Source organism: Delphinapterus leucas, chromosome 1, assembly GCF_059928025.1.
Source record: "Delphinapterus leucas isolate spDelLeu-1000000601 "Yukka" chromosome 1, BTC_Dleu_Yukka2, whole genome shotgun sequence".
In the NCBI taxonomy this organism is placed as follows: domain Eukaryota; kingdom Metazoa; phylum Chordata; class Mammalia; order Artiodactyla; family Monodontidae; genus Delphinapterus; species Delphinapterus leucas.
Genome location: NC_143129.1, coordinates 183,734,422 through 183,750,548, shown reverse-complemented (window position 1 = coordinate 183,750,548; position 16,127 = coordinate 183,734,422).

Genomic DNA, 16,127 nt, shown 5'->3' with positions numbered 1-16,127 from the left:
ATTCATTATGGAAGCGTCTAGCTGTGGAGGTGAATCCACTGACTGGGGTGGGCCTGGGCTCTCTGGACCCACCATTGACGCCCTTCATCCTGTACTACAACCGAGGTCCCCATCACATGAGACTCAGCCCCTCTGGTGGTGAGCTGAGGTCCTCATGTCTCCCCTGGGCAGCATCCCTCCGAATCTAAGGGGGAACCTCTTGAGAGAGGCAAGTAGGAGCAGGACAGGCAGAGAAACAGTGGGCACCTGGGCCTCGCCTCATGCCCGGGGTGGACCGCTGAGCTAGCGACCCCCTCCCTGACCCCACAGAGCAGGTGCAGGACCCACAGGAGTCCTGGTCAAGAGCAGAACCGCAAGTGAAACTTTGCCCGTCTCACCTCTTCTACCAAATAATTAACAAATGCTTAATTCACAGGAAGTTTCTGGTAAAGATGATAAGAGCCACAGACAAGGCAGCCTATCAAGGAGCAGCGGGCTCTGGTTTCCAGTCTCTCCTCAGGCCCCACCACCCCCTCGGGCCAGGGGGGCAGCAGGTGACAGAAGTGGGGGGAGCAGGGGATGGTGCCCCGGAGGGGAGGCGGGTTCCAGGGCTGTTGCTACACCGTGTTTTCTAAAGGCAGGGGGTACGCAAGTAGGCATACCCACCCCACCCCCAAAACCCCACCCAGGAGGTAGCATAGGGCCAACCATGTTACACTTCACCTCCTGAAGTGCTCTAGGTATTCATTCATTCACTCATTCATTCATTCACACATTGAGCACCCACTGTGAGCCAGCCATGGTTCTAGGTTCTAGCTACTAGGGATATAGTGGAGAAGAAAACAAAGAGCCCTGCCCTATAGCTGTCCTATTGCTTGATTTGGCGGAAGGGAGGAAGGAAGGAGGGGAGGGAAGGAGGCGAGGAAGGAAAAAAAATGTTGATTAAAATTTCTCCTCTTCTAATTCCCTTCCCAGTAAATGACAAACTGTAAATGCACCAGGTTTCATTCATACTGCAGATGCAACTCCAACATTCCACTTTGATGGGTCCTAAGGTTTGAAGTCCTCAGCCAAGCTCAGTGCGGGAGCTGGCTGGTGTCCCGGGGCTCATGCCCCAGACTGGGGGGATCCTGCCAGGTACGTGGATAGCCAGCTCTCTGACTGCTTTTATGGGATTCTAGCAAAAATTATCAGAGACCTCACGCTGTAGAGTGTCTAAGCCTAGAGCACATAATTCAACTTCTATTCCTTGGCTTCCTCCTTGAATTCAAGCCATAGGCACATTCTAAGGACCCGTAGGAATCAGGGTTCACCTTTGTGGAAATAGCAAAGACATTCTGGGTAAGTTCTCAAGTTCTCACCGACCTTGCTGGTCCAAATGCCTTCATTCTTATGAAACAAAATTATTTTTAAGGCAGGAAAAGAAAAAGTTAACATAAAATTTTCTCTGCCATTTGAGCTACTATCCCCTCCCCTTTAGTGTGCATTAAGCATATGCGTTACACATTAACTAGATCCCCTTAGAGGACACAGGATTGCCTACTCACAGAAAGGAAGAAAAACAACGACAACAAACAATGCCCCTCTGGCACCAGCAAGCTAAATCCTTAGGAGATAACATTCCTTTCCCAATCCTGTAAGGGGTCACACCTCGTTAGACTATGTAAACTGTCATATGTTACTTTGATGTATAACACTTCGTCTCAAAAATTATATAACTGTGCTCTGACTTCTCACAGGAAGAACAGTCCTCAGAGCTTTCTTTTTTGTGTGTGTGTGGTACGCGGGCCTCTCACTGTTGGGGCCTCTCACTGTTGGGGCCTCTCCCGCCGCGGAGCAGAGGCTTCGGACGCGCAGGCTCAGCGGCCATGGCTCACGGGCCCAGCCGCTCCACGGCATGTGGGATCTTCCCGGACCGGGGCACGAACCCGTGTCCCCTGCATCGGCAGGCGGACTCTCAACCACTGTGCCACCAGGGAAGCCCCCTCAGAGCTTTCTGAAAGACTGGCTGCCAGGTTATAATCCTCAGGTTGGGTCGAATAAAAATTTCATTTCTTTCTTAGATTGACCGTTGATTAATTTTTTTTCATGGACGATGCAATAAACATTGCATTGCATATTTATTGACAGCTGTCTATGATCTGTGTACCATGCTGTAGTCCAGTGAGCAAAACAGCTGTCCTCAGGAAGACTGTGGTCCAATGGGAAAGACAGACATTTTTTTAAAACTTCATAATAATTTAATAATGAAACTAGAACTGGAGTAAGTTTTATGAAGAAAATCCACAGAAGTGGTTAAAGAGGGGAGTCAGGAAAGTGACTGAGAGAGGATGGGGGCCCGGGTAGGGGAGTGGCTGAGGCAGGGGAGCAAGAGGTACCGCTTTGAGGACTATTCAGGAAGTAAAATCAAGGGATGCGGTACCCCTTGAGAAAAATGGAAATCAAAACCACAACGTGATACCACTTCTCACTCGTTAGGATGGTTAAAACCAACAAGACAGGTAAATGTGTTTATGAGGATGTTGAGAAAATTGGAACCCTCTCACATTGCTTATGGGATTGTAAAATGGTGCAGCCACTTCGGAAAAGAGTCCGGCAGTTCCTCAAAAAGTTAAACACAGAGTAAACATATGACCCAGCAATTCCACTCCTAGGTATATACCCAAGAGAATGAAAACACATATTCATGCAAACTTGATCACAAATGTTCATAGCAGCATTTTCATCGTAACCAAGAAGTGGAAACAACCCAAATGTCTATGAGCTGATGAACTGATAAGCAAAATGTGGGATATTCATGCAATGGAATATTATTTGGCCACGAAAAGGAATGAAGCAGTGATACTCGCTACAAAGTGGATGAACCTTGAACACAAGCTACGTGAAAGAAGCCAGTCACAGAAGACCACCTGGTTCCATCGATGTGAAATGTCCAGAATAGGCAGGTCCACAGAGACAGAGATAAATCAGTGATTGCCCAGGGCTGGGGGAGAAGAGAAGGAGATGGGGGGAAATGCGGAGTGACTGTCAGTGGGTAGGGGGTTTCTTTTAGGGGTGATGAAAATGTTCTAAAATTGATCGTGGTGATGGATACACGACTCTGTGAATATATATTGAATTATATACTTTAAAGGGGTGAATTGTATGGTCTGGGAGTTATATTCTCAATAAAGTTACTATATAAAAAAGGCATGTAAGAGAAATTCAGGGCTTAAGCTTTCTTTTCCTTTCTCTTTTCCTTTTCTTTCCTTTCCAAGAGGGGAAAAAAAAGAATTTGGTACTGGGCAGGATTAGGGCATGAGGGAGGATGTCCAGGTCTCCGACCATCTTATTGAAAATGACAAATGGCTCAGTGTCCTCAAGACATGAGAGGGGACCCTCCTCAGAGGCCAGGGGAAGCCGGGACTATGAACTGTGCTTTTGAGAAAGACTAGGAACCAAATCCCTCATGCCCAAGGTAAACTGGCTTCCTGTTTTTCAAAGTGCTGAGAACATTCTGAGGCCTCAGTGAAGCAACCACCTTCAGGGCTAGCCCTCTGACAGGGTGTGATTCAAGCTCTGGGGAGAAAGCCCCACCCAAACCATTTCTCTCTTAGGGATTTGTCTCCAATTTCTCTTTCTACCACCAGAGAGACACTCTCAGTCTCAGACTTTTCCTTGTCAGGCGTCTCCAGTCAGAATGCAAATATGCCTGGAAAAGTGAGTCCCTATGAATTATTAACACTATAAGTCACTGTATCACACTACGGAATGAACCCAAATTTTCACAAACATTCCTTGAGGTTCGAGTGACAAGGGGAGAGAGGAGAGACAAACGTCATAACATTTTAGAGCTGGAGGGGCCAAGTGTTGTTGCTGCGGGGGGTTTACAGCGTGGCCACTGCAGCCCAAGAACAAGGGGTTGAATCCTGCCTCTCCTGCTGCTGACTGTGTGGCCTAGGGCCAGCTACTAAACCTCTCTGTGTCTTGGCTCCTTCATCTGTACAATGGGGACAATGATACTGCCTTCCTCACAGGACTGATATGGGGAATAAGTGAGTTCATATATGTGAAACAGGCCCGCAGCTGGCTCGTGGTGGTACACACTCCAAGCATTACACATTATATCACGGTTTGCTATCAATATTAATTATTAACAATGAGAACCCAGAGGGGAAGTTAGTAGCTCAACGACACTAAACTAGTTGGTGGTGGAGACACTCCACAAAAAATTCTGTTTTCACTTTCCAAAGCATTTTGGCATTTTTTTCTAATCATCTTATTTGTTTCTTTCAGGCCAAGAGTCCTTTTTCCCGGCGGAAAGTCCTTGATGCACACCAGATTCATGTCTTTTCTCTTTACATATGAGGAACCCAAAGTCCAGTGAGGCCGTGGTCACACAGCCACCAGGGGACAGCCAGCCAGGCCCTCCCCACCAGCCCTGAGCGGCCCCTGGCAGCCCAGCCTCTGTGGCCTGAGCTGGCACCCCCACTTCCACTCAGCTCCTAAATCCCTCCTTGGCTTCACTTTGTGATTTGAAGGTTCTTTTACAGTCACCACTGGAATAGTTCTGTTTTGACGTCTCCTGGGACACCCGGCATATATTCACCCAAAGGGCCAGGTCTGCCCTCAGTCACCTGGGAAGGGGCAGCCTGCATCCCCCTGGATGGATCCCTGGAGGAGGCCCCCTTCCTTGGGGGACTGCAGGAGCAGGTGGCTGTGATCAGCCCATATCTTTTGCATGTGACCGTTTAATCATCTCCTTTCAAAATGTATCGTGCGTTTTCAGGGACCACCACGCAGGGTGTTTCTGTTCTTTTGCAGCCCCACCTGAGGACACAGCTGGGCGGTGCACTTCTTTTGAAGAGACGGCACAGACCAGACCAGGGCCCCCCGACCCCCAAATTCCTGAGTTCTTATTACCTCACAGCTCGTTTTCTATAAAATAGAGGCGGTAACATTTGACCTAACACGTTCTTGTTGTCATGAAGTCCACAAGACAATCCCTGTGGAGTGACGTAGTAATCTCTAAAGCAGGCAATCTCGTGGGCGAGAGTGCTACTGGCATCTAGTGAGCAGACACCAGGGATGCTGCTCAACATTCTACAACACCCAGGCCAGCCCCCCATGGCAAAGAACTATCCGGCCCCCAAAGTCAGTAGTGCTCTGCTCTAAAGGATGGTCACACAATAATAACACTTATGGGGGATCCACTCTGTGCTAGGTAATTTACACACGTGATCTCACTTACTTGTTCCAGCATCCCTCTGAGGTGGTATGGTTATTATTCCCATTTTACAGGTGAGAAAACCAAGGCACAGAGCAGTTAAATAACTTGCCCAAGTTCCCACAGCTAGAATAGGATGGAGCAGGAATGAATCCCAGGTACTTCTACCTCTCAGACCTGTCCTTAATCTGTGAGCTACAGAGCATGGACCCAACCTGTCTATGGCAAGGCTCTCTTGTCCACGACTGAATAAATAATAATTTGCACATATAAGTACCTCCCCCATCAATATAAGCAGATGCTGTTGTGATGAATAAAATGCAAATTTCTTAAAAGTGTTAATAAATTTATGTTACCTTTCTGTCCTTATGCATTTTCCTCAATCAAAAGACTCTAGGACTTCCCTGGTGGCGCAGTGGTTAAGAATCCGCCTGCCAATGCAGGGGACACGGGTTCGAGCCCTGGTCCGGGAAGATCCCACATGCCGCGGAGCAACTAAGCCCGTGTGCCACAACTACTGAGCCTGCATGCTGCAACTACTGAAGCCCGCGCGCCTAGAGCCCGTGCTCTGCAACAAGAGAAGCTACCGCAATGAGAAGCCCGCGCACCGCAACGAAGAGTAGCCCCCGCTCGCCGCAACTAGAGAAAGCCCGTGTGCAGCAGTGAAGATCCAACGCAGCAAAAAAATAAAAATTAAAAAAATTTATTAAAAAAAAGGCTCTAAAAGTACAACGACAATTATATGGAGGCCAAGGGTGGGTGGGAAGAGGTTCAGAAAAATCTTTCGTCTCTAAAAGAAAAGGATTCTGATTATCTAAAAGGGAGGGAACCTCTGCTACAGATCTGAGTTCAATTCAAATCTTGCAACATCTTCTCTATCTTCTTTTCGTGCTGGCTTAGCTCTTCACCTGCTGAAAAGGTTAGTGAAAATGCCCTGAAGCGAAAATCAAAACAAATCAAAAAACTCTCACAGGCCATGTGTAAGGATTTTGTTGCCGGTTTCCGAAGCCCTTCACCTCAAGTTCTTACAGTGAGGGAAGTTGTGACAAACTCATCCTTTGAGTCTCATCATTTCGGTCCCAGCCCAAAGAACCTCTAAATCTCAATGTGTCTAAATGTCTCCTCTCTCTAGTCCCTGTAAAAGTCCAGCTGCTGGGTGAGCTCTGAGGGGCAGGTGCCCCAGTGGTCCTCGCCGTGCACAGAGCTCCGAAGAGCATCCCCAGCAACGCCGAACAGGCCCTGCCGTGGGGCTGCTGCTTGCTGTCTCGACAGCAAACTTACCCCTTCCCTCCTGACTGCGTCCTGTTGCTCCATCTTTGCTCTGGAAGCGCAGGGTCCTGCTTATTTTCTTTCAGCCAAAATAACAAATGCACTGAATGGCGAGAGAAGACATTCTGTCTGTACTTTGGCCAAGCCAGGTAACAGCCAATAGCATTTTTATAGGCGGGCTAAGGCAGAATAACCCTTTCGGGAACCCAGAGGTTTGTCTCGTTTTCGCTTCTTCTTTTAAGGGAGATGTCTGGGGTCTAACTCAGCAAGTGGGCACCCCCCAGGGACTGCAGGCGCAGTGCCTTCCCGATTGGGACAGTCTGCGGTATTTCCTTACTGCGAAAGTCAGGCTCGTGGTGAGTGACTGGAAGGGTTATTTCCGTCACAAACACATGGAAAGCAGCAGGTTCCAGTGACCCTACAACACAGCAGGTAACATGGGGGCAGGAGATGGGGTCATTAGAGGCTTCTCAGGAGTGGTCCCTGGCAGGAAGCCTGCAGCCAAATCTCTCCACTAGGAAGTCGGCTTTTGCCCCAACTACCACGCAACACTTTCCTCAGAAAGTTTATTTTCCTTTTTAAGGAACTCAGAGTCGCCTAGAGATGAGATTTTCTGTGCAATCATCACTATTGCAAAAGCAGTAAATATTTCAAATCCCTTTATCTGCAGGGCAGGGAAAGTGAGTCACAGCTGCTTGTCTGGGTCCTCCATGCATGGCCAGGCCCCTGTCGGCCCCCTGTGCTCAGCACGTGTTTGGCTGCCATGCGGCCACCACACCAGGTCAAGTGGCCCAAATCCAGAGCAGGCTTGCAAAGCCGATGGGCTTTCATCCTTACAGGGCATGTTCCCTGTTTTATTTGCTGTGGCGCAAATCCAGTTAATGTAGTCACATCTTCCCCTGTTCACCTTCAAATGACTGTTAACTGGGGGTCCACTGTGTGTCGGGCACTGGTCTTGGCATCAGTGGCAAACTCGGGAATTGTCATCAGGTCCCTCTGTGTGGGAGGCTGAGGAAGGTGACAGCACGCACGCGCGCGCGCGTGTGTGTGTGTGTGTGTGTGTTGGTCCCTGCTTCCCCATTCACGTGGGGGGTTTGGGGGGATAGGGAGGTGATGGGAGCAGTGGGGGGCGGGACTGACCATTTCCTTTCTCTAACTTCATCTCCTGTCCTTTTTCTCCTGGGTCACAGCCCTAATACCATGATTTCCCACTGAGGTTTGGCAAGACCAGAGGTTCCCAATTATTTCAAAGAGTTTTGAAAAATTCTCCAAAGAAAATGCACTTTAGTTGCGGGGCGGCGGACGGGAGAGGGGTGGGGGGGGTGAAGGGAAGGGGACAGGTTGGGAAAGCAAAAAGAGCTGTCAGAAGTTTGCCACCATGGGTCATTGCCAGGTCCAGAGGAAATCAAGAGAACCACTTCTAGGCCCAGAGCTTCCACTTCGCTCCCTGGGGAGCTGAAAGCTGAGAGATGGGGTTGGTGTAGGCCGATGCAGACCTCCCCTCCCCCGGCCTCGACCTCCCACCTGGAGTGGAGGTGGTGGGAGGAGCCGGTGGCCCGGCCTGGGCCGGAGGGGGCTCTCCTGTCCCGGGGAGGGGGGGGGGGAAGGGGAGGGGGGGGAGGGGAGGAGGGGGAGGGGAGGGGAGGGAGGGGAGGGGAGGGGAGGGAGGGGAGGGGGGAGGAGGGGAGGGGAGGGGGGAGGGAGGGGAGGGGAGGGGGAGGGAGGGGAGGGGGAGGGGGGAGGGGAGGGGGGGGGGAGGGGAGGGGGAGGGAGGGGAGGGGAGCCGCAGTACCTGGCTCGGCGGCCCCGGGGCAGCGCAGGTACAGCCTCGGAGTCACCAACGCCTCAGCGGCGGGAGCGCAGCGCGAGCGGAGAGAAACGCGGCGGGGAGGCCGCCGGGATGCTGGGCCGTGGGGCGCTGTCCCCTCGCCCCTGCCCCGGGTTCACCTCAGCCCTGCCCGCGGCCTCCTCAGCCCGGGACCCTCGAGCCCCGCGGCGGCCAGTAGACACCGAGGGAGGGCACCTGGGGGCCCCGGAGGGCCGGGAACGGTCGGGAGTGGGCCCAGAGCTCGGGGACTGTCCCCACCCAAGTCCTCTGTGTCCCCTGCCCGGTCCTTCCTGGTCCCGGGACCCGGGCACAGCAGCCTCGGGGTCTCAGGCCGCCTTTAGGCCCTTGGGGGAAGGGGGTCCTTTGGGCGCCCAGGGATCTGGGGGCTCAGAATAGGGAGTGGCCCACTGGTCCGAGGCGGGGACTGTCCCTGCTGGGGTCTTGCAGGACCCTAGCGTCAGGGCGACCTGAGGTGTGTGGGCCGGGCTCGCCCACCGCAAGTGTCTTTTTGGTTTTGTGAACTTTCCACGTTTACTTCTTACCCGCGGGAGCTGAAAACGGGGGCGGGGAGGAAGAGAGTGTCCCATCTCTGGCCCTCGCCCTCCCCACCCTGCCCTTGTCTCTATCCTGCCTGCACTAGGAAGGGGACCTGCCAGTTGAAACCTATTTTTGCCTTGGGGTTTAAAATGACAATAATAAACAACACTGATTAACCCAAGGATATTTTGGTTAATTGCACATAGCAGGCCAAGGTGTGTCACAGGAACACGTACCAATGTTTCCAAGAAACGAACCTGTGCTTGAAACTACCTCTGTTGAGAGCCAAAGAATCACTTTTAAAGTCAAAGGAAAGTGACCAGACCCGCGTTCTGCCAGGGCCTTCCTGACTTTCTCTTTCCCATCTTCCATACAGTTTGATTCATTACAGGGAAATTATATTAGGATTTTATCGTTGAGGGAGAAAAGGACCCAAAGCTACTTTTCCTCTTTCTTAGAGGGCTGTGTGTTAGGTCCACCCTAACCTGTCACAGTGGGGAAAGTGCTTGCTAAGATCCTTGCTTGTCAAGGATTCTGACGTGAAGATTTGGGTCCCAGATCTCAATTCCCAAATCATTATTATTAACATATATTATTACTATTAAACGTTATTATTAACATAAAATGTAAATATGTTAGCACAGGATTTTAGAAGACTTATCAGAATCTGAAAACAGTGGTTATTCTGGGATGTGAGATTAGGAATGGTTTCAATCCTAGCCTATGTTTACATTTATATGTACTGAGCCTACTACTGTCCTAGAGGGGGGATACAACAGGGTGCAAAAAAGAAAAAAAAGCCTTGTCCTCAAGCAGCTTAGACTCCAGTTAAGAAAGCAGAATTCAGTCAGATAAATACACTGATGAATTTATAACTATAAGAGAACTCTAAAGAAGGGGGTTGGGGGGCTGGTCAGGGAAGGCTTTCCTAAAAAAGTGAGCTTGGGGCTTCCCTGCTGGCGCAGTGGTTGAGAGTCCGCCTGCTGATGCAGGGGACACGGGTTCGTGCCCCAGTCCGGGAAGATCCCACATGCCGCGGAGCGGCTAGGACCGTGAGCCATGGCCACTGAGCCTGCGCGTCCGGAGCCTGTGATCTGCAATGGGAGAGGCCACAACAGTGAGAGGCCCGCGTACCACAAAAAAAACAAAACAAAACAAAAAAAAAGTGAGCTTGAGCTGAGATGGGAAGGAAGGATGAATAGCGCTTACCTAAGCAAAGGGGGGTGGGGTGGGGACGGGGTGGTGGAGAGAGCCTTCCAGATAGGGAATAGTATGTGCCAAGGTCCTGTGGTACAAGAGAAATTGCAATCAGTGTAGCTGAAGAGCACAAAGGAGAAAGGGAGGCTGGATGGAGAAGGAGGCTGGGGAGGTAGGCAGGGCCAGACTATATTTAGCACTTATAGACCATGTGAAGGAGCTTCATTTTTGTCCTAGGAGCAGAAAGAAGGCATTAGAGGGTGGAGGGTGACCAGATTTGTGTTTTGAAAAGTTTACTGTGGCTGCCTAGAGGAGAACTGATGAGGGGACAAGAGGCCAGTGGATTTGGGGAAGAGGAGAGGGGGGTGCGCTTTGCTGCAGAGCAAGTGAAATATGCCAGTGGCTTGGACCCGCGTGGTGGCAGAGATTAGAGAAGCAAATGCATCTGAGAGATATTTAGGTTGTAAAATTGACAAAACTAGGTGATTGACACCAAGGGGAATTAAGAGGATTTTTGTATTACTGTTAAAATAAAACAAAAAATAAAAATGGTCTATCTGAAAATGAAGCTTTTCAGAATTAAAAAAAAAAAGTTTGTATAGGAAAATTTAACCAGGATGTAAGCTGTTGAATTAGCATCACAAAGCAGGTCGGCAAATCCCTGGGCTGTTCTTGAAACCGAGCAGGACCCTGTGGTGCTCTTGGGCACGGAAGCCTTTCTGTTCCCCCCCCCCCTTTCTTGTTTGTAGGGAACAGACTCCAGCCTCCATGACCGTCCCTCAGTTCCAAAGGGCAGATTTGAACAGCTGCCAATCAGGGACGGGAGGGGATGCAGAGACAAGGGAGGAACACCCAAGAAACAATAGTGCAGCCTTGGGGCAGGTCCTGGTTCTGCCTCAAGGGATGCACATGACAATATCTTTAAGCTCTTTATGGAACTAAAACCCCCAACAAAAGGAAAATGTCAGCATTCTTCATTCCAGAGAAGCTTTTCAAGAAGACCACGTGAGGCCAGATTAAAGGAACCACAGAAACTCATCAGATTACCTGAGACCAGATTAAAGGAGTGCAGGCCCTGCGCACACCCTAATCTTATCAGCAGCCCCATCCTTGAACTATAGCTATAAAACTCCTCACCAAAACCTCCTGGGTTGGGACATATAGTTTGTGAGGGGCACGAGCCCACTGTGTCCCCCTTTGCCTGGCAAAGCAATAAAGCCATTCTTTTCTACTTCATCCAAAACTCTCCGAGATTTGGCACTGGCACACAGATACCGAGTTTCCGGCATCATTCTGAGACCAGATGATACCAGGACTTTAAGTCACTCTTGGTCTCATCTCTACTAGGAATGTTCTGGAATTTTAAAGTTTTGTCGTGGGCCTCTATTGTACAGACTGCTGCAGCTCCCCCAACCCATCCCCAAATCCATTTGCCCAGTCCTTCTAGTAATAGAATTTGGGGCAGGACCTGAGGCTGCCCAAAGGAAAGACTAGGTTTCTCATCACCCTTGCGGTTGGCAGGGACATACGACAAGTTCTGTCTAAAGCAACATATGTGAAGGTGTCACGTACTGGCTTGTAAGAACCTTTCTCTCTTCTTTGTTCCTTTTGCCATCCTGCTGCCTGGAATATGGGTGCCACCACCTTGGGCCACAAGGTTGAGGCCACACAGGACAGAGCAAGGAGATGGAAGGAGCTTGGGTCCCTTCCCCTTCGAAGTGCTGCTCCTGCCCAGACCACTGCCTGGACTTTCCATGAAAGAAAAACACTCCTCTTTTTCATTTTCTGTCACTTGCAGCCAAACCCATTTCTTACTGATATAACCATCAAACATTTGCCTGAAAGTCTGTTAGGACAGAAGATGGGACTCTTACCCTTGAAGAAGCTGTGAAGACATGTCTCTCTCTCTCTCTCTCTCTATATATATATGTATTTGTTTGTTTTGACTACAGCCTAAATCAGGTTTTAAAATGTGATGACATGGCTCTCAACTGGAAGCGAATGGCCTAAGAACACTCATTTTAAAGGAGGAAGTGAGAACCCCCTAGCTGCTGGGTGCAAATGTCAGTGGAGATTTACCCAGGCTGCTGTTTTCATTATGACTGTATTTGTTTTTGTTTGTGTTCAGATTTAAAAATTGCATGGTGGTCTGCCCCAACCCTATTTTCCCCTTAAATCCTGTTATTTATTTATGTGCCATATGATAGAAAGTGGGATTCTTTAGGAACATGTGCATCGCATTAGAGCAGAAGTGCCTGCACGTGCCTCGGAGGGCACAAAATGAGAGGCTGCTACCAAGGTGCAGAGTGTGTGTGGATTGCTTGATTGGAGGGAGGGGTGGGAAGGCAGGAAACAGCTCTGGGTCATCCCCATTCCAGGTGTAGATAAGGAAGAAGTAATTAGCAGGTACCGGCATGCATCCAGCTATCTACACAGGCAGCGCTCCTGCTGCAGGGGGCCTGGTAGGATGACACAAGACTTCCCAAGCTCAGTGCCCAGTGGGGCCAGCTACACCTCACCCAGGCCTGCCTGGATTCTGGCCATCGGAACCCAACTCTGCAACGTGGGTGGAAGGAAGAGGGAGAAAACATGCCTGGTCCAAACCTTCTTGCTCCACAGGCCAAGATTTTATCAGATGCCCCCAAGGCAGAAAGGCTGTGGATCATGCTGACACACCCGGTGAGTAAACTTCAGAGATGATACAAGGTTCCTAAGTTTTCTTTCCAAGAATAGAATTTGACCTCACGTATCAGAGTGCGCATGCACTAAAGAGTGACCTTTGGGAATCATGGACAGAATGCATGAAAGCCAGGGGCTCAGGAAGCTTCTCAGGGACCCAAGTGGCTTTGTTGGTTACACATTACCTTGGGTAGACAACTCTTTTTTTCAAACTGTGGTAAAAAACTTATAACAAAAATTTGCTTTTTTAGGTGTACAGTTCAGTAGTGCTAAGTATACTCACTGTTGTACAACCAGTCTCCAGAACTTTCTCATCGTGCTAAACTAAGGCTCTGTATCCATTAAACAATAATTCCCCCCAGCTCTGGCAACCTCTGTTTTACTTTTCGTTTCTATGAACCTGACTACTTTAGTTGTTTCATATAAGTGGGATCGTAGAGTATTTGTCCTTTTGACTGTCTTATTTCACTTAGCATAACGTCATCAAGGTCCATCCATGTCATGAGCAAGGATGTGGAGAAACTGGAACCATTGTATGTTGCCAGTGGGAATGTAAAATGGTGCGACTGCTGTGGAAAGCAGTTTGGTGATTCCTTAAGTTAAACAGAATCACCATATGACTCGGTAATTCTACTCCTAGATATATTTTAATTCCAAAAGAGTAAAAACAGAAGCTGGCACTCAAGCAAATATATGTATATGCATATTCATAACAACGCTATTCACAATAGCCAAAAAGGGGAAACAGCCCACACGTCCACCAATGGATGATTGGATAAACGAATTGTGATATATACACACAAGAGATCATGCAGCTATAAAAAGAAATGAGGTCCTGACACAAGCTACATGAACCTCGAAAATATTATGCTAGGTGAAAGAAGCCAGGCACAAAAAGGTCACATATGGTATGATTCTATTTATATGAGAAATCCAGAAAAGGTAAATCCATAGAGACAGAAAGCAAATTGGTGGTTGCCAGGGGCTGCGGGGAGAGGGGAATGGGGAGTGACTACTTAATGGCTGTGGGGTTTCCTTTGCAGGTGATGCGGATATTCTGGAACTAGATAGAGTGGTGATTATATAACACTGTGAAGGTACTAAATGCCACCGAACTGTACGCTTTAAAAAGGTTAATTTTATGTGAATTTCTCCTTAGTAAAAGCAAGGGAATAAATGCTGGAATACTCTAGAATAGTATGCTACTTTGCCCATGTCTTTCTGACTCTGGGGTTAGTGACCTTACATTAATCGTGTTAAAGGATAATTTTCAAGAAAAAAGGTAAAAATTATGACATTTTTCCTTCCAGTTTTATTGAGATGTAATTGACAGCACTGTTTGAATTTAAGGTGTACAGCATAATGGTTTGACTCTCGTGCATCACGAAATGATTTAGTGAACATCCATCATCTCCTATAGATACAAAATAAAAGAAAAAGAAAAAAAAATATTTTCCTTGTGATAAGAATGCTTAGGATTTACTCTCTTAACTTTCATATATAACAGGGTTCCCCAACCCCCAGTACCGGTACCAGTCCAGGCCTGTTAGGAACCGGGCCGCACAGCAGGAGGTGAGCGGCGGGCGAGAGAGTGAAGCTTCACCTGCACCTGTCACTCCCCGTCGCTGGCATTACCACCTGAACCATCCCCACCTGCCCCCCCGCCCCGTCCGTGGAAAAATTGTCTTCCACCAAACCGGTCCCTCGTGCCACAAAGGTTGGGGACCACTGATATATAACATACAGCGATATTAATTATATTTATCATGTGGTACTTTACATCCCTAACACTTATTTATCTTATAACTGGAAGTTTGTACCTTTGGACCACCTGCCTCCAATTCCCTTCCCCCTGCCTCTGGCAGCCACTAATCTGACCTCTTTTTCTGTGAGTTTGTTTGTTGTTTTTGGAGTATAATTGGCCTACAGGGCTATGTTAGTTCCTGGTGCACAACACAGTTATTCTATATTTCTATCCTTTTCAAAGTGATCACCACGATAAGTCTAGTTGCATGAAATAGGTCACCATACAAAGATACTCCGTAGTTATTGACTATATTCCCCACGCTGTACATTTCATGCCTGTGACTCATTTATTTTGTAACTAGAAGTTTGTACTCTTACTCTCCCTCATCTATTTCTCTCCTCCTCCCACCTCCCTCCCCTCTGGCAACTCCCTGTTTGTTCTCTGTAACTATGACTCTGAATCTCTTTTGTTATGTTTGTTCATTTGTTTTGTCTTTTAGATTCCACATATAAGTGAAATCGTAGAGTATTTGTTTTTCTCTGTCTGACCTGTTTCACTTAGCATAATACCCTCTAGTTCCACTGGCAAGATTTCATTCTTTTTTATGGCTGAGTAGTATTCCACTCTGTGTGTGTGTGTGTGTGTGTGTGTGTGTGTGTGTACCACCTCTTCTTCTTGGCTGTGTCTCCCAGCTTGCAGAATCATAGTTCTCTGACCAGGAATTGAACCCCCGCCCTTGGCAGTGAAAGTGCAGAGTCTTAACCACTGGACCGCCAGGGAATTCCCACCACCTCTTCTTTATTCATATTTCAATGGACACGGGTTGCTTCCATATCTTGGCTATTGTAAATAATGCTGCAGTGAACGTAGGGGTTCATATATCTTTTCAAATTAGTGTTTTCATTTTCTTTGGATAAATACCCAGGAGTGGAATTGCTGGGTCATATGGTAGTGCTATTTTTAATTTTTTAAGGAACCTCCATACTGTTTTCCATAGTGGCTGGGCCAGTTTACATTTCCACCAGCAGTGCGAGGGTCCCCTTTTCCCCACATCCTCATCAATACTTACTTTTTGTCTCTTTGATAGCAGCCGCTCTGAAAGATGTGAGGGGATATCTCATCGCATTGCCCTGATAATTAGTGATACTGAGCATCTTTTCATGTGCCTGTTGTCCATCTGTATGTCTTTGGAAAAATGTCTATTCGGATCCTCTGCCCATTTTAAAATTGGGTTGTTTGGGGCTTTTTGATGTTGAGTTGTGTGAGTTCCAGCATCAGTTACCTACAACTTGCAGAATTGTAAGCTCAAAGGTAGTACAAGGGCAGAGGGCTGTGCCAGCGGGAAGCATGCTGTAAACTATGCGCGACTTTCCCCTGAAGCTCACACTCTTCCCTACAGTCAGTTGAAAAGAACCTCGGTGGGAGGAGCATCACAGATATCAGCACAGGCTGTAAATCAACGCCACCCCCGCCTCCAGCTGGTCCGTTGTTGAACGGTTACAGCGTCCCACAGAATCTAGTGCTACGTGACGCCCCAGGACCAGAGAATACATTTTACGTGTCCAGCCTGAGGCCTTAAGGAGCATATTACGGAATCTAGAAGCCCAGTGGGTACTGCTGGGCCACCCAAGTTCTCCTTGAAGCCAAGCCCTGCAAGCATCCGCCCACGCTTTTGAAGCCCCCGG